This window comes from Tubulanus polymorphus, chromosome 4 (genome assembly GCF_964204645.1).
Source record: "Tubulanus polymorphus chromosome 4, tnTubPoly1.2, whole genome shotgun sequence".
Lineage (NCBI taxonomy): Eukaryota > Metazoa > Nemertea > Palaeonemertea > Tubulaniformes > Tubulanidae > Tubulanus > Tubulanus polymorphus.
The window spans coordinates 12672414-12693591 of NC_134028.1; the positions used below are offsets into that span (position 1 = coordinate 12672414).

The window sequence follows — 21178 nt, forward strand, 5'->3', positions numbered from 1 at the left end:
AGGAATCATCATTGCAAATTCATCACTGACCACCAATGACCAATTCAAACTTCTCGAATATGAAAACGATATACCGCGTTATGGTGTCAAACTAGAAAGGATTCGCCATTAAAATTCATAAATTGACCATCACTGACCACCACTGCCCAAGTGAAACTTCTCAAATATCGCGGTCGAATTCGTAAGTGCTTGTCGTCGTATTGCTATTTCTAGTAACCAGCAGAAAGTTTTGCTACTGTTTTCGAATGGCGTTGACATAATGGAAAATTATTACCCATAAATGGACACATCCGGATCACAGCACCTCATATGCCGCAGTGCGTTATTTTCACTGCATAGTAATGCTAATACATAAACTTTTTTACTACTTGACTCGAATCATCTGAACAGTACTGCGTTTGAAAACTCAACGAATAGAAAATGTTTGCGGGAAGCGCCTACAAATAAGTTATAGGCCTAATAAGATTAATTAATCGATGCATGAAAAACAATTAAATCTCAAGGTGACTAACACCCGTCTTTCAACCAATCTGCGCGATACCAATTAATTAAATCATTAAACGCATTGGGTTCCTAATATTTGAAATCATGTGATACAATAGTTGTTCTTTAGACTTGGTCACCGAGGCATTAACCATTCCTTCAAGTTTTGAAAATTCGATGGTAACGCGGATTCTTCGCCTCTAAAAACTGTTTCGTTAATAGTTTTCTTTATATGAAAAGTGTTCATAGGAATTGAAATTTGGAGTGATACCAGTCACAGCTGTAACCCTTTTTCATTGTCAGTTCTTTTTTGGAATTCAAGTAGATTAGTGAAAATATCAATGATGAAGTTCACTCATTATATCAAGTACCGTTTTTACTGTCGCATGCTAGTCGAAACAAAAAGATCTATCCAACTGCATATCTTCAGGTATAAACTGTGATATCCTTCAGTATGTTATGAATATCTTTGAAAATTTGTGTTCTAGTATAATACCCGAAGGTTTAACTATCGGACACATAAAAGATTCGCCATAATCAAAGTTTTTAAGAAAATCTTTCTTCGAGAAAGAAAGATCTTTAAAAGAACGATTGGCGTCAAACTAATCCATAATGGACTATTGTGAATTTATTGAATAATCCACCTGAGAAATTTAAAGATTTCGAAGCGAAATTTATTCATATAAATCAAAAATGCATGAATAACTTGACGTTATTTGCGGGTCACATGCGTGATTCGTTATAAACAAGGTTAAATTCCTAACGCACATGAAATATGGAGCCTGTATCACACGATATACACATCTTGAATTTTCTCTAACTACGTAGGCCGTTTCCAAATGGGAATTGTTCAGTTTTTTAACGGCCGACATTCAGAGGCACCTAAAAAACCGGTTGTATAGCACTTGAGATTTACTGTGTAGGGCACATCTCACATCGACTCGGCAGTAATAGGGATAATAGGCTTTCATTCGAAAGGTCGAGCTCGTAAAAAAATGAAAATAATAATTATTTACAGTTGAATTAGTCGCGCACACTCCTAATTCAACATTAAATTATTATTATTTTCATTTTTTTACTCACTCGCCCCTTCAACCTTTGATATGAAAGCCTATTATCCCTATTACTCTTAAAATATTCATATACATGAATAACATTTAAATTGACAGATTATTCAATATAAAAGTGTAAGCTCTTATAGAATAGATATATAGATATATTTACAACATTATTTCAATATTCATATTTGTATGAGTTAGATTTTTAAACATTAAAAGTGTTAGTAAAGTGTGATTGAAATAATACATGATATAAATCATTGAACTTCTAAAATCAATTTTTAAAAAAAATTTGATATTAAAATGGAAGCAAATAAGTACTACTGTCCAACATGTAATATCAATATAGATAAATCCCAAAAAGCAAGACACAATAAAACTAAAACACATTTAGAGAATAAATTGAAACTAGAATATAAAGATGATATATTAGAAACTAAATTAGATGAATTAAAGAATGAAAAAGAAACATACAAATGTGATACATGTAATCAATCATTCAGTGATAAAAGATATTATAATGAACATTTAAAATCTAAAAGTCATATTAGAAATATGAATAATGATATTTTAGGTGAAGATTATTTTGATAAAGATAATGATAAGAAACAGAAGACAATTAAAAGCATAAAAAATAAATTAAACAATAAAAGACCATACATGGAAGATGTAAGAAATTATATTAATTCATTAGATAATAAAAAAGATATAGAGATAACCGAAGCATTTAAAAGTGATATTGGTCCAGCAGCTATCGAGTTTAAATTTCATAAAGGAAAAACATTAGAAGAAAATAAAAAACATTTAGAAAATATGAAAGATATTATAAAAATAATTACTGATGTTGAATATCCTAAAATAAGTATATCAGTTAAAGTAAAGTTTATAAAATCTGAAGATAAACCAATATATAATATAAATTCTCATTCACAACATATTATATCTAAACAACATATAGATGATAAATTAGATAAATGTTATAATGAAGTAAAAACTAAAATAGAAGAGAAATATTTTGAAGGATCTGGTTTAATATTTGATGAAATAATATTTATGACTACATGTTTATAACACAAAATATAATAAGTTAACTAAATCAAAACCAATTGATGAAAATAATGTATCATATTATAAAGAACCAGATATTGAAGCATTGAGTTATATTAAACTACCATTTAAAACTAATGCTGTTATAAATGTACAAAATGAAGATGATAAATGTTTTCTATGGGCTATAATAAGTTGTTTACATCCAACAGAAGATATTACACATAGTTGTAGATTAACTCATTATAAACCATTTGAAAATAATTATAAGATAGATAAGTATCCTGTTATAATTAAAAACATCCCAAAAATAGAAAGAGATAATAATTTAAGAATAAATGTATTTGATTTAATCAAATTACCAAATACAAAAGGTAACAATATAAAACATTATACATTAGAACCTTTATATCTATCAAAAAATTATGATTCAAACGATGTTATAAATATATTATATTATGAGAATCATTATATGTGGATTAAACAAATAGATTTATTCTTTAGAACAGAAAGTGATCACCATAATAAAATATATCTATGTAGAAAATGTTTACATAGATTCAGTAATGAAAGTACATTATTAAATCATAAACAATTATGTGAAAATCATGATTATTGTAAATTAGTTTTACCAAATGAAAAAGATAAAATATTAGAATTAAAAAAATATGATTACAAAAATAAAGTACCATTTGTTATATATGGAGATTTTGAATCATTAAATAAAGAATTAACTGATCAAGATAGAAAAGAAATATATTAAAAAAGAAAGAAATTAAATTCTAATGAAAATGATTTTTCAGATGAACCACCAAAAACAAATACTATTAAAAAGATTCATCAATCAGCTGCAGCTTTCGGGTTATATATTAAATCTGATTATCCAGAACTAATTGAAAGTGAATATTATGATTATAGAAATGAAAATGTTATCAATCATTTTTGTGACTTATTAATTGAATATGAAATAAGGTTTAGTAAATTATTGAATACAAATATAGAAATTATAATGACAGAAGAAGATAAAGAAGAATTTGCGTTTGCAGATAAATGTTATTATTGTGAAAAGATATTTAATTATAAAGATAAAAAAGTAAGAGACCATGATGATTTGAATGGAAAGTTTAGAGGCGCCGCACATGAGAATTGTAACTTACAAGCTAAGAAAATTAATTTTGTACCAGTTATATTTCATAATCTATCAGGATAAGATGCACATTTATTTATCAAACAGTTATGCCATAAAATAGAAGAAATCAATAATGAAATAAAAAGATTAAATTCAAATAGATCAAAAGATAAAATACCAACTTATAAATTTAGAATGTTAGCTAAAACATCTGAGAATTATATATCATTCCAATTTGGGTGTTTCAGATTTATAGATTCATATAGATTTTTAAATAGTTCATTAGATAACTTATCAAAATCATTAGTTGATGATGAATTAAAAATATTAAAGCAACACTACCCAAATAATGATGATTTTCAATTAATGAGATATAAAGGAGCAATTCCATATTCATTTTATAAATCACATAATGATTTTAACATAACTGAATTATTAAAAGAACAATTCTATGATGAATTAAAAAATGAATATGTTAAAGATGAAGTATATAATAGAACATTGAATATTTGGAATCATTTCAAAATAGAAAATCATGGACAATTAGTAGATTCATATCTAAAATCAGATGTATTATTATTAACCGATATATTCGAAAGGTTTAGAGATGTAAACCTAAAATATTTCAATATTGATCCTTGTCATTGTTATTCAAGTCCAGGATTAACATGGGATTGTGGATTAAAATTTACAGATATAAAAATGGATTTGTTAACAAATATAGATCAATTACTATTATTTGAAAAATCTATAAGAGGAGGAGTTTCAGGTGTATTAGGTGATAGATATTTCAATGTAAATGATAACCCTGGATACAAGTTATTATATATAGATGCAAATAATTTGTATGGTTGGGCAATGATGGAACCACAACCTTATGGAGTATTTGAAATAAGTGAAGTTTTACAGAATGAAAATAATGACAAATTTGATTGGAAGAAAAGAATTCTAGATATTGCAGATGATTCAGATACTGGTTACTTTTTTGTTGTAGATTTAGAATATCCTGAACATATTAGATTTAAATCTAGAAATCTAGCTTACTGTCCCGAACATAAAACTGTAACTCATGAAGAATTATCAAATTACCAAAAAAGAATTAAACCCGAAAATCATATTCATACAGAAAAGTTAATGGTAACTCAAGAAGATAAATATAATTATGTAGTACATTATAGAATGTTAAAGTTTTATCTAAAACAAGGAATGATCCTAAAAAAAGTACATAGATATATTTCATTTAGTCAATCTAAGTGGTTAGAAAAATATATAGATTTAACACCAAACAGAGAACTGAAGCTAAAACTGATTTCGAAAAAGATTTCTTCAAGTTAATGAATAATGCATTCTATGGTAAGACTTGTGAAAATATTAGAAATAGAAATGATATTGAGTTAGTTAGTAATGGTAAAAGAATTAGACATTTACAAACATATCCTAAGTTCATTGGTAACAGAATATTTAATGAAAATTTAGCTGCTGTTAAAATGAGAAGAACATCAATGAAATTTAATAAACCAATCTATGTTGGCGCTTCAGTTCTAGAATTATCAAAATTACTAATGTATGAATTCTATTATAATGTATTACAACCACTTTTTGGAGAAAAACATATAGAAATATTATATTTTGATACCGATTCTTACATATTAAAGATAAAAACTGATAACATAACTAATGATTTAAAAACATTAAAACATTTTGATTTTAGTAATTATCCTAAAGATCATGAATTGTTTAGCAATGGTAATAAAAAAGTTCCCGGTAAATTCAAAGATGAATTAGGTGGTGAAGAAATGATTGAATTCATTGGTATTAGATCTAAAATGTATTCATATAAAACTAAAGAACATGAATCTAAAAAGTTAAAAGGAATAACCAAAAATGTAGTAGAAAAGAATATTCATTTCAAAGATTACATCAATTGTATATTCAATGAAGAAGTTAGAAAACATAAGATGAGATGTTTAAGATCTGAAGATCATGAAATGTTTATTGAAGAAATTGAAAAGATAAGTCTAAACCCATTTGATGATAAAAGATATATTTTAGATGATGGAATTCATACAGTTGCTTATGGATGTAATTTAGATGAATACTTAAAATTTAAAAGAGAAGAAACAAAAGAGAACGAGATAATGAAAAGAATTCTAACGTGTTAATCAAATTTTAATAAAAATATGTATTATAAATGGAGAGTAAACAAGCAAACAGTGAGAACAACAAATTAATTCTAGATAGAATTAAAGATATCACAAATGTAAAATCTGTAGATTATAAATTCAAAAAGTTAACAGAATTAACAATTCATAAGAAATATCTAATTACAAATATTGATACAGTTACTAATAACTATGGAGATAAATTAGTTATACACTTAGAATATGAAGGATTAAAAGGAAATACGTATAAATTCAGAACATATTTACCGGATAGATTTCATAGATTATCAAGCGAAGACTTAGAAGAATTATGTTCTGGAGATTTCTATTTCGTATACAAAGTAAGAATGAAAAAGGGCACCATGAAATAGATTTCGAATAAGAAAATATGTAAAATAAATGGCGGAATTAAAAGAATACAGAATATTTGTTGATTCTAGAAGGCTTACAAATTATAAATCTCATAATTTACTAGTACAATTAGATAGAGAATTTAAGATTTGTGTAGATTTAAAATTAGTTAATATAAGTTTATGTAATTCTTTTTATAATATATCGGATAAAACTATTGATCATAATGCTTTTATGATTCATATTAGAAATGTAAATAAATGGTTTCACCTAATTTTAAAACCAGGATTATATAATTTAGAAACACTAGCTCAAGAAATTAATAGAAGAGCACGGTTGAAAATTAGAAGTGAAGATAAATTTTTAATTAGAATTATAAAAAGTGATAGCACAAATAAAATTAAAATAAAGGTATATGATGAAAGTCAACATGCATTTATAGTGAGAAAACCTATAGCTAAACTGTTAGGAATTGTACCAGATACTGTTACAGGAAACGTAGATGGTAATTCAAATATAATACCTTTTACACACTTTTATATTTATTGCAATTTAATCAAGCCTACAAAAACTTTCGAAGCAACTAAAGAAACAATTTGTAGTTCTAGTATACTAAATATTTTACCGCTAAAAAATGTTAAACAATTTGGAACTCAAATAAATTATAATTTAACTGAATGTGATTTTAAACCTTGCATTCCTAAATTTAATAATTTTAAATTAGAAATAAGAAATCATAATGGACATTTAATTGATTTGAATAACTTTCCTGTAATTTATGAATTAGTTATAAGATGTAGAGAGTAATTTTTTCACTATATAAATGAATATAACTGTTGGGCCGAGTATATGTTTTGGGTTTGATTTTAAACGTGAGAAAGAAATGAAATTTAACGTTAATGATGTAATTACACATATCAAAAATATTGCAATTTCTAATGAAACAACATTTGAGTATGAAACAACAATAGATAAAGAAACTTTTAATGTAGAAAAGATTACTAATTTAATTAGAGAATCTTTAAGATTTTATGAATTAGATGAAGATTTTATCATCGATGATATTAAAAGAATAATAATTGAAATATATACAAATGAAACTAGTAATGAAATAAATGTTGAATTAATCATCACTAAGATAACTAAATATTTTGAAGATAGTAATTTTTTTGATAAATAAATGAGTGATAATAAGTGGATAATAACTGGATTATATAATGGAGCATTACTATCAGTTGGAACTGTTGGTTATTCAATGGTATTAAAAAAAGTATTTAAAATGGGAAGTGTCAATGTTGATAGATTTGATATAAATGATATTTTAAAATTAACATTAGCAGTTACTTTATCTAATTTAACTATTGATTATTTAGAAAAACAAAAATATATTCCTCCCATATAAATGCATAATTATTTTACTAAATAAATGGCTTCTGCAATTATAACTACTATAGGATCGGCAATTGTTAACGCTTTAGCATTTACTGGTGGCGGTTATTTATTTAAGCATATTGATAAAAATAGTTCATTAGGAGAACAAAGAAGACATAACTTAGCATTAGAGAAATATAATAAAGCAGCAGAAGAATATAGAGAAAAAAGGCAAAACTATATGGATTATATTAACAAGGAATTATATGATCAGAAGATTTCACATAGAGATTTTCAATCAGTTGATGATGCAATGAGTTTATATAACGCAGTAACCAATAAAGAAAAATTACATCTATACAAACCTAAATTATCAGATTATTATACTCCAAGTAATGAACAGAAGAAATATGAAATAATATGGATTTTAGGTGGAACAGTTATTGTTATATTTGTTGCTTATAAGTTTACTAATTAGTAATTTTTTTTGCTAAATAAATGGAAGATAAAGTTGATAATATTGATATTATTCCTCATGATATAAATAAAACCAAATTAAAAACATATTTAGAAAAACAAATATTAGAATTTGAAAGTGACTTAAAGATAAAAAAGAAAAAATATTTAAAAAGTAAAATTATATATTATCTTATTATTAGTGGTTCGGTTACAATTAGTTCTGTAATACCATTTCTAGCAATATTCAGTCCATTAACACCTTTAGCTATATCAATTGGCGTATTAGGATTAAGTTCAAGTGTATTAACTGGTATAAGTTCAAAATTAAATATAAAAAGTAATAAAGAAAAAATTATAACTAATATAAAAGAAATTAATAAATTAAAGAATACACTAACTAGATTATATAATAAGTTTAAATGGTCATATAACAGTTGAAGAACAAGATAAATTACTAAAAGAATTAATGAATTATTAATTTTTTAACTATATAAATGGCAGATAGTTTTCCAAAAGCTTTCCAATATGATAAATCAATTAAATATAATATTCCAGCAATAGATTTTAATAAAGATATTACATATAGAAATGAAGTTTTAAATTCATTAATTGATTTATATATTTATGTTACTGAAAGTAATAATTTTCATGTAAAGATGGAAAATATATTTCATGTGTATACAATTAATTTCAAAAATTTAAATGAGGCAAAACAATGGTTATTAAAATCTAATATGAAGTATTGGCAGAACCAATTAAATTTTGCTGTTTATTGCGCAACAACAGGATGTGGAATTAGTTGGAATGATCATTTAAACAAACCAAGTTTACCATTGATGTTATCACTTTTTAGATTTCATACATATTTTCAAACAAAATTAATATTAGATGAATTAGAATGTCCTTTATCAGGTTCAAAATATTTTAAAGAATTGAATAATAATATTAATTTTTCTAAGTTTTATAAAATATGTAATGAATTTAATATTAATTCAAATAAAGATTTTAGAGCAAAAATTGGAACAATGGGTGGATTAGGAATATTATATACTAAAGAGTTTGGAAAAATAATGACAAATTCAGATATAAGAACACTAAATTGGAATGAATTACCAAAATATTATAATAATATACAACAACAAAACAATAATGGTTGGGTTAATTTCATTTTAGAAAATAGTGAAGGTTTTACTAACGCTGGAATACAAAGAATAAATCAATCTATTAGAACTTATTTAATTTGTATTTTAGGTGCGCAAGTTGAAACAAGATCCCCAATAATTGGAAATGATAACACTTCATTCGATGCGCAGAAACAATTCAAAGTATTATTCGAAGATTCAATTCATAATGATAAAAATAGATCGATTCCGGAAAACATTGTAAGATATCAAAATTATTTAGATAAATCACATATTAGACTAAATTATTGTATAGGCCCTAATCTATTTATTATTTCTAATGATTTAGTATTAAAGATGGGAAACATAATTGGTTATAATAATCTAATTAAAACTGCAACAATCAATAATTCATTTGGATTAAATGATATAAATAAAAAGATTATCACTGCTCCAAAATTAATGGAAGGTGAAAAAAATAAAAAAACACATTCAATCAACTGAAACTAAAACTAATAATATTAAATTAAATAATGATTCTAAAATAAAAGATTACAATACATCAGAAAATATAAAAACTGATAATGGTGCCGTATGCCACCCACACGGTGATATTCAACATGATATAATTAAACTAAATGATGATAATAAATCCCATGAAAATACTAAATTAGCTATAACTTGTATAGGAATTGTAATCGGAGGAATATTATATTTTAAATTTTAATTTTTTATTATGTAAATGGCAGAAGGTGGAGAAGATTATAAAATGGAAGGCATGGGAAATAATAATGAAGGATATATTGATGATGATTATAATGATGCAGAAACTAATATTGATAATGATGATGAATCAGCATATAATTCTAATTTAGCAGATTGTGGTTCTAAAGGCCAATCAACAGATGAATTTGATAGAAGAACTAGATCGAGAATACCTCCTGAAAATGAAAATCCAGATTTAGTAAAACAAAATTTAGAATATAATGAATATATTTATAATTTCAAACCTATATTTGAAAAATCTGGATATAATATAAATGCCAGAGGCGCTAGACTTTTAGTACAAGAATTAAAATCTTTAGATGGTGAATATTATTATCATTTGAAAGATGATTATAATATTGATATCTCTTATAAAAAACATAGAAAAAATATTAGCAGAATCAACTTTGCTTAAGTTAGACCTATCTAGAATTAAAAGAATAAGAAATAGTAATGAACCAGAAGATGTAACACAAAAAGAAATTATTAAAAATGAAAGAGTATTTAAACAAAGAATTAATAAATTATTTGAAACAATCGATAATAATTTAGAAACAGAAACAACTTCTGAACAGAATATGGCATTCCTTTACTTTCGCACCGCACTATGTTCCACTCTGTCTACGTCCTTCAAACTTGTGTCACTGGTGTATTTTTGTATGAGGAATCTTATGGTGAAGTCCGTTTTTTAATATCTCCAACAGAAAATAAAATTCGCTTTTTTTTCACAGGTGATGGTCATCTCGTCAGCAATTATTTTTTGGTTGTGTTAAAAAGTCGTAATAGGATCAATTCATTTCAATTGATTTTATTGATACAGAAAAGTATGAAAAATATTTCAAGTATTCAACATCTAACAAATAATGTTTGTAAATGTGTAACGTTGTTCATAAAATCCTAAGAATAAATTTACAATTTTCCATAAATAGGTTGTTTTTCTTTTTGATATGGGAAAGTCACACGGGCGGCTACTGGGATCCTGGGCATCTCTGTCGGTAGTTAGTAAGACCGGAGGCCATAGTCCGACTTTTACTGATTCCCAACATGGCGACCATTTGCAGCACGTAAAAACTGGAGGAAGAAAATTTTATAAAAAAGCGAATTTTATTTTCTGTTGAGAGATATTAAAAAACGGACTTCACCATAAGATTCCCCATACAAAAATACACCAGTGACATAAGTTTGAAGGACGTAGACAGAGTGGAACATAGTGCGGTGCGAAAGTAAAGGAATGCCCAGAATATAACTTCCAAAACTAGTAAACTTAAATCAAATAAAGTTCCAATTGAAAAACTTTTACCAAATGGATTACTTGACGGTTCCTGAACTTCGCTGAAAAAGCTGAAACACTGAAAAGCTGAAACGCTGAAATAAAAACGCTGAAATTTCAGGGAATTTCCGAAAAACGCCGAAATTTCAGGGAATTCCCGAAAAACGCTGAAATCGTGCTAGGTACATACAATACACGTTTTGAAATTTTTTCCGGGCCGGTGTCCGCTGATGAGTCCTGAACCGTGTTTTATGCTCTACCTTCGGTTACAGAGACATGCCTTAAGGTCGTCGTCATGATCGACTTGATCGATTGCGGATTGCGTGGATTGTTAGATGTGTTTTTTGCCATAGTTTTATGTGCATATACCGGTACGATCTAACAATGAAGTTATCACTTCATTTGAATAAATTCTTAATCACAGTAATATTAATTCACAATATTTTTTCTTATGTTTGGTGATTTCTTGCAACTTATCATTACCAAGTCTCATACAAGTAGTAGCTGAATGAAAGTACAGTTAGGCTGAACCTGATAACCCAAATTAAGTGCTAGCATGGAACTAATGATTATTTTGATTCTATTTTCGGTGTCATTGAAATTCGTTAAGAAAGGTTCAACCGTCATAGTATACTGTACTTAGCATTGCTACAATTGGGTGCCATATTTCTACAATTTCTACAAGGAGGAAGGAATCTTTAAGTGTCTTTGTTCCCGGGTAGGGTACGGGGTAAAACCTGGTTCACTTTCTCTTTCGACTTGCCGGAGACTACTATCTGCAATGTATTGCATGCTTTGATGTGTCTGGCCTATAGGAGTCGAACAATATTTTTTTCCCATACACAGGCTTGGCTTTAGTGTAGATGAAGGCTAGGCACTGCACATTGTGGATTGACTGGAACTCTTAACTCACAAAATTAAACGAGTCAACAAGAAAGATCCAATAATTGGACATTTGTCTAACTATATTATTTAACAGCTTGAAATAAAACATAACACATTCTGCAAGAGTATACAAAGGAAATCAGTTCTTACATTATATCAGAATCAATAGTTCGCTTAACTCTGGCTAGAATTCTGGTTCCATTGCTTCATATTCTAATGAAATCCACTAGTATACCTTAGAATATCGCTTAGCTTAAGACTAAAAATTTGGTACCAGGAAACAGGGAAGAAAAGTGGGTGTACTGTACATCCGCAATTGACTTATTTCTCTCAGGTTGAATCAAGTTATTATTGAAATAGCATTCGAATAGCCATTTTATTTTTAAAAATTGTGTCGTTCAGCTATCCTGCTGCAAATTTCGCAGTTGAAGTTTACTGGTGCCATCTGATTTCTCAGTATCTCAAAAAATTTGCACATTCTAAGCCTGAATCTAAAAATAGAAAAAGGTGCATTTTAGTCGGATATAAAAGAATAGTGGCTAATGCACCCTGGACTATATAGCCTATGGGGTGGGCCTAGTTTGAAAGCACTGAGGTCCGAGAGAACAGCACTTAGTAAATAAATACTGAAATTAAACTTACAAAACACCCAGTACTTGAGATGATGTACTTGACAAGAAGTGTCACCAGCTAAGCAAATCAACTTTGTCTATGACTCCTCCTTTTATAGATTCAGTAGTAGTCTAAAAATAAGAATCGGTACATTTTTCTAACAGTTGGTATGTCATTTCTTCAAAAAAACTAATTATTATCACGCCACAGCAAACAAATTATTCACAGTTGTTGAATGGTTAGCCCGATTTAGATTAATTGGTTGACGCTAATCAGTATGACCCATACGTAGGGGCCTACTGCATGCCATTGGCGTCAATCCATTCCATTCCATTCCACAGTGAATTAAAAAGAAATTTAGTTAGATCCCTTTTGTCCAAAAGCTGCATCATTTATATAACTAGCCGTCAAATTTAATTTACCTCCTTCAGAGAATACCATAGTGACATAGTCCGTCGCCCATCAACGTGTTGACAAAAGAAAAGTTGCTGCATGTTTTATACATGAACGTTCAAATAAGATATTTTGCGTCTTGCAGGGAATATTGAGCATAGTGTTTAAGTTGGCTTGCACGGTTTGTGAATGGTTTTTCCTCATTATGCTGCCTGTATGCATTAAAAATCCGGATTTCAAGCGAATTAATTTGTCCAACAAGTGGCCCTCTAGAAGTATACTCCACACATACTGTCCATGCATGTCTCTGTAACCGAAGGTAGAGACTAAAACACGGTTCAGGACTCGGCAGCGGACACCGGCCCGGAAAATATTTCAAAACGTGTATTGTTGGTACCTAGCACGATTTCAGCGTTTTTCGGGAATTCCCTGAAATTTCGGCGTTTTTCGGAAATTCCCTGAAATTTCAGCGTTTTTATTTCAGCGTTTCAGCGTTTCAGTGATTCAGCTTTTTCAGCGAAGTTCAGGAACCGATTACTTGATGCAACAGATCAACAATTAGAAGATTTAAATAATATACTTTCTGATAAAGCAATTAGAGAAATTATTAGTATAAGAAATGAAGCTGATAAAATTGCGCATGATAAAAGTATAAGAGATTTAAAAATTAGAACTTCAGAAGATGAATTATTTAAATCAAGAAAAGAATCGGAACAACTAAAATTAGATAGAGATAGAGATAATAAAGTTATTGAAGAAATTGAATTTAAAAAAGAAATGCGTATTTAGAAAAAGAAAAAGATGATTTAGAATATAACATAGAATAACAAAAAGAAGAAATTAAATTATTGTTAAAATCATATGATTATAATATTAATAGATTAAAAGTTATTTTTAAAGATTTGTTGATAAAACCAGATTCTAAAATATCATTAAAAGATAGAATAAAATTGTTATTTGAATTAGAAGGAATAACAATTCTTTCAATTCTAACAGCTGTAACTATGTTATTTACAACAATTGGTTTAGCAATATCAAATGCTTTAAAATCTACACCTACTCCCGATAAACCGGATAAACCCCCGAATGATAATAATTCTATACAAGATAAAGTTAAGGATGGTTTAAAGAAATTAGCAAAATATTTATGGGAACTATCAAAAAATCTGCTGCAGCTTTACCAGGAATTATTGCATCAATTGTTGGTTTTATATTGAAATCTGCTGGGAATATTCTTAACTTTGCTGCTGGACATATTATTTTATTTTTAATTACAGTTGTAAGTGCAATTATTTTTGGGCTAGTTAACATGATAAAAAATAAATAATTAATTTTTTTGTTAAATAAATGAGTGGGAGTTATATCAATCCTTCTAAGAATCATAGAATATCTAATGCTATTAAAGCAGAAAGATCACATCATATAATTACTCATAACCCTTCTAATATTAATCCTGATGAAACTTTATATGTTAGAATCCCTCGATTAACACAAAATACTTTTTATGTTCCAAATAGTATTTATTTATCAGCCGATATAAAAGTAACCGGTAATAATAATAATTATGTTGTTGATAATGTTGGAAGATATTTGATTAAAAAAATTAACAATAAAGATTGGTCCGGAAACTGTTTTCTCATTAGATGATTATAATTTATTTATGCATTATAAAGATTTATGGTTAACTAAAGAAAATAGAAATAATATGATATTTCAAGGAATCCAATCAGAAAACCAAAATAAATTAAGATCAGAAGCACATAATGCAATATTAACTAATGCTGTAGATAAATTGATAAAAAGTATATATGGAAGCAAATATAAAATTCCATTAGACTTTGAATTGATAAATAACAATGCGCCTTTATATAAATACGCAATTCAAGAAGACGTTATATTCGAAATAACATTTGCTCCTGTAAATGAAATTGTTATATCTAGCGTTAATAAAGATATGAGTTATAAATTATCGAATATATGTTTAGAATATGATACAGTAACTGATGAAAATATTGCTAACACAATTCAAACTCAATACAATCAAGGATTTTCATTATTATATGATTATATTGATAAATTTAAAACTGTAACTATTAATGCAAATGATGAAATTATTAATGAGAATATTAACTTCCCAAGAAGATCTATTAAAGGTATATTAATATTTTTTACCATTGCAACATATACTAATGGCGCAATAAATGTTGATAATTATTATAATCCTGAAATAACAAAAGTAGAAATAACTATCGAAGGAATAGCAAATAAAATATTTTGTCAAGGAATGAGAATGATTGATCAGTGGCCAGAAATTAGAAAACATTTTATGAATGAAAAAGTGAAATCATCTGAAAATTGTAATATTAATCAAATTGATTATTATACCGGTAATAAATATGCATTATGGTTAGATTTTAGAACAACAGAAGATAATTCATTACATGGTTCTGGAAAAAAACTCCAGAACACTAAAGATGGAATACAATTATTCATGACAAAGAATAAAGGAATCAAAAATTTTAAAATGCACATTTATATTATATCTGACGCGCAATTAAATATTGTAAATTCTCAATTAAATAGTGTTATGTATTAAAATTTTAACTTTAATAAAAATATATATAATAAATGGAAGGAGGTAAAGTATATAAACATATTCCATACATTGATACACATGAAAATAATGATGGTTTATATTATGTAATACCTTGTAATATAGCTTTGATATTTGATCCTATTTTCAAAATTTATAAAACTAAACTAATAGAAATCGATAATAATAAAAGTGGTGTTGTTGATAATTTAAGTAATGTAATTGATAATGATGTAATACCTTCTACATCTAATAATGTAATACCTACTACATCTAATAATGTAATACCTACTACATCTAATAATGTAATACCTTCTTCGTCTAATAATGTAATACCTTCTACATCTAATAATGTAATACCTACTACATCTAATAATGAAATAATATTAAATGTTAGTGAAAATAGAAATTATTGTGGATATTGTAAAAGTGAATTTTCAAACGCTACATCAAATTGGAATAAACATATGAATACAAGGGTACATACAAATAATGTTATAGAACGTGTTGGTTTAAAAGAAATTATAGAACACCCATTTAGATATGTTACAAAGTTTGTTTCAAATCAAAAAGTAAATGGTGAAAAAATATATGAAGATTTATTATTAGCAACACCTAATAAAGATGAATTAGATATAACCGATGCTAATGAAATATTAGGATCAAACACTGTAAATGAAATATTAGGAGCAAACACTAATAAAGATTCTATGAAACATAAAGTAGAAAATAATGATAAATTTGATTGGATGAATAAGCATAACAATGAAACAACTATTGATGATTCGGTAAAAAGGATGAAAAAGTATAAAAATAATAAAGAATTTGAAGAAGAAAATTCGGTAGAGAATTTGAATAAATTGTTAGGGTCTGATAGTGAAAGTGATTAAGATATTAATTATATTTAACTCAAAAAGTAATAAAGGTTGAAAATTATATAAAATAATAGTAAATAAAAAAAGGGGGTTTTAAGTTTTTAAGGTATTTAAGGTATCTAATACATATCTAATACATATCTAATACAATCTAATACATAAAATATCTTATTTTATAATCTGATATTCATATGGAAATTGAAACCTCAGTAATAATAAATAACCTTTATTATTTTCAAACTTATTCATATATAAGTTGAAAAAATAAAAATGAATTGGTTGAAAATTGTATTAATAATATTTATTTTAAAAAAGGGGGTTTTAAGTATTTAAGGTATCTAATAGGGTATCAGGTATTAGGGCATCTAATACATAGGTACACAAATAGTTATTTTATAAATTTATATTCATAGGGAAATTGTAATCTCAGTAATAATTTTGAACCTTTATTATTCTTTAATTTATTCATCATGTAATTCAGTGGGTATAATTTGATTTTCTTTCAATGATTGTTGCATAGATTTTCTATCTTTGTTATAAAATAAAACTAGAAATCTTATATTCTCCCTAAAGTCTTTAACAATTGAATTATGTTTTTGATTTAAAACCCATGTTGTTATCCCAAAATGTCTCCCAGAGAAAGCTAGATAACATAACTCACTTTCTCTAACTTTACCTTTCATGTAAATTAGCGCAATCATCTATAATGAATAATGTATTTGATCCGTTATAAGTATCAATTGCTATTTTTATACAATTATATAAATTTTCTTTTACTGTTTTAGGATTTAATATAATAAACTTTTTTATCTTAACTATATCTCTATTATATGTTTTATTCATTTCATAAGTAGGACAAAATAATATTATGTTATCAAAATGATTCTTATAAATAGTTTCTAACAAATCTAATATGAAATGTGCTTTACCACAATTGGTTACTCCAGTTATTAACATATTATGCGGTTCGAATATGAATAAATCTTTATTCATTTATTCTTTTAATTTTACTAGATAAAATCCATTCATTAAATTTATCATCATATCCTTTATATTTCACCAAAGAATACTTTTTTCCTTTAAGAGTTTGTTTTCAATACTTTTTCTATTTTGTATTCTATTTAATCTAGATTTGGTACAAGTGATAATTCTTGTTCATAGAAATAACCTAATATTTCTTCATCTTTTAAATCTTCTAATGGTTTAGTTAATATTATCTTTTTAATCTTGAATATTTCTTCTGTAAAATTAGGGGTATAACCTTTATAAAAGGTTTTTCTATATTTAGATATTATTACGTGTTGTCCAATTTTGAATTTAGGTTCACCGAAATCATGTGTAACAAACGCTCCATATAAATTATTCCAAACTATTTCTGAATTATCTTTTCTAGCTTGTATAGGTTTCATATTTATAGAACTATGTTTAGAATTATTATAACCTTTCACTAAATCATCTAACACATCGATATATTTATATGTTTCATTAGCAGTAAAATATTTCCACATTCTAGTTTTCAATGTTTTATAAAATCTTTCTATAATAGATGCTTTTTTATCTGAATGTGTTGAAAAAAATATTCTACATCGCTATCAGATAATAGTTTTTTAAAATGTTTGTTATAAAATTCCTTACCTTCATCAAATTGTATCTTATCTGGAATAGCTTCTTTAAATATTGATTTAAAAGCATTTGTAACTTCTATTCCAGTTTTATTTTTGATTGGAATTGACCATGCGTATCTACTGAATATGTCTATAACATTCAGTATCCAGAAATATCCTTTGTTGTATTCCTCTAAGTTCTTCATGTCAATTAAATCTGCTTGCCATTGTTGATCGATATATGAAACCATAACTTTTCTTGTTAAATAAGTTTTATCCATTTTCTTGTGGATTTGATATGTTGGTTGATTTTGTAACCATGATTTCAATTCACTATATTTTATACCACCATGTGGGTGCCATACGGCACCATTACCATTTTCATTATCAGATTTAATTTTATCCCTTAATTCTGAAACACTAGAATATGATACTTCACTCTCTGGGTTATAATATAAATCTCTTAAATATTGTTCTTTTTTCATCTTATTTTAATCCATTAATAATAATCTTGGTTTATTTTCAATGACTTTATCATTTGACTTATTTTCTGGTATGATAGGTTTATTGTCATTGGAATCATATTTATCATCAGATTTGAATTTTGATTTATATATTACACTGGATAATATAATAACTGTTACTAATCCAATTGTAATATATAATGTATAATTACTTCCAGCATTAGAAGAATTAGATGGATTATTATTTGAATCAATACCAGGTGATTCATTTATATCAGTTAATTTCTTTTTCTTAGCTTTTTTTAATTCTGAAGATCTTTTACCTAATTCTCTTGCCCATTTAATTTGTTTTTCAGATCTAACCATTTTCTTTACGCTATCACTCATTTATTTTAGTTAATTTTTGTTCTGATTCATTTTCCGTTTCGACGTTTGGTTGTAGTACATCTGTTTCGTTCTTACCTGATTTATATTCCATAGGCTTGATATTCGAAAATGTAATGACGCCAGTAGAAATTAATGTCATAACCGATCCTAATTGAAATGAAGCATAACCAACCCATTTTTGTAATTCAGTCATAACTAAATAGTCATTTTTCAAATCACTATATAATTTATTTTCATCATCAATTGGTATTAACTGGTTACGTAACTTAGAATAACATTTGACAATACCATCTGAAATAGAATCATTTATTCTAGCTTATCTAGCTTCTTCATAAATCTTAAAATATTTTATTACTTTATCGGGTTTCATAGTATCTAGTTCTTGATAAGTTAAAATTTTTCCTAAGAAATCCTTAGATTTCCCGCCAGCAATTAATAATTGAAGATGATGCTTACAATATAAATAGTATTCATAATCAATATTGTTATTAACTTTAATAGAATTAGAAACAACTGTATCTTTATTATCGCTTATACCCAAATCATCTAATGTTTTTTCAATATCAATACTATTCTTATTAGATTTCTTTGACATTTATATTAGAGAAAAAAGCGAAAAAAAATATAAGTATTATAAAATGATACCAGTATCTCTTTAGATTAATACTGGCTTAGTTAAAGGTAAAGAATTTTAGTATTAGTTATTGTTTTTTTAGTATTTTTTATTTGTGATATAAAGTATTCTCTTTTGAAAAGAAAGTATTAAAAAAACAATAACTAATACTAGCTAGTTGAAGATATGTAATTTTTAATATATTTTATTTGAGATATATTAATCTTTAACCACTCAATAAAGATTCAACATATTGTTCATTATTTGGATTATTGTTCCATAATTCAATGAATTTCTTTACTTTCGTTAACTGTTCTAAATATAACTGTAAATCTAGTTTGTCATGTTTAATCATATTTTCCTTCTTTTCAAGAGGTCTCAGGTTTTTCCAATTCCAAATTAACTTTTTATCATATTCATCATTCATGTCAAATTTAGATATTGGTAACACATGATCAATATGAAAATAATTGCCATAATTATTTATATTCATTTTATCATCGAATTGATATATTATCCATGATTTAAAAAATTTATCTGAACAATCCAATAAATGTGCTAGTGTAACTGAGTGGTTTTCTTTACTGAATAATTTTGATACTTTAGATCTCAAACATTGTTTCAATTTAAAATTAAAATCTGTATGATATTTTTCATTATGATAATTTCTATTATACACTTTAATATGTTCTAAATGATTTTCTTTCCATTTCTTATTTTTATCATTGCGCGATTCAGTATTATTTCTATAATTTTGTTTGTCACTTAGTTTACTACAAGTTTTACAATAACTTTGCTTACCATCTTTCTGAGTTTTATAATTATAATATTCCGAGAGTTGTTTATTTATTTTACATTTAGAACATTTCTTATTGTTTATATTTATAGTTTGTGTACTTTCCATTTATAATATATATTTTTATTAAAAATTGATTAACATTTTAAAATCCTGTTCATTATTTCCTTTTCTTTCTCTTCTTCTCTTTTAAGTTTTAAGTATTCATCTAAATTGGTTACTGAATGATTGATTACATGTATCACATTTGTATATTTCTTTTTCATTCTTTAATTCATCTAATTTAGTTTCTAATATATCATCTTTATATTCTAGTTTCAATTTATTCTCTAAATGTGTTTTAGTTTTATTGTGTCTTGCTTTTTGGGATTTATCTATATTGATATTACATGTTGGACAGTAGTACTTATTTGCTTCCATTTTAATATCAAATTTTTTTTTTAAATTGATTTTAGAAGTTCAATGATTTATATCATGTAGTATTTCAATCACACTTTACTAACACTTTTAATGTTTAAAAATCTAACTCATACAAATATGAGTATTGAAATAATGTTGTAAATATATCTATATATCTATTCTATAAGAGCTTACACTTTTATATTGAATAATCTGTCAATTTAAATGTTATTCATGTATATGAATATTTTAAGAGTAATAGGGATAATAGGCTTTCATATCAAAGGTTGAAGGGGCGAGTGAGTAAAAAATGAAAATAATAATAATTTACAGTTGAATTA

At 26.2% G+C, this 21178-nt stretch overlaps 1 protein-coding gene across 3 annotated transcripts in view; it reads left to right on the forward strand.

Moving 5' to 3' along the window:
* Window positions 1-21178, forward strand: part of LOC141903571 (large ribosomal subunit protein eL38) — a 134336-nt gene that overhangs the window by 41247 nt on the left and 71911 nt on the right. The window contains exon 1 of one of the 3 annotated variants that reach the window (XM_074791752.1): window positions 6287-6299. The exons of 1 other annotated variant lie outside the window; for it this stretch is intronic. The gene's annotated coding sequence lies outside the window, so the exon portion shown is untranslated. Of the gene's footprint in view, window positions 1-6286; window positions 6300-8442; window positions 8453-21178 lie in introns of those variants that run through there. One more of the 3 variants, XM_074791751.1, reaches the window with a different exon arrangement.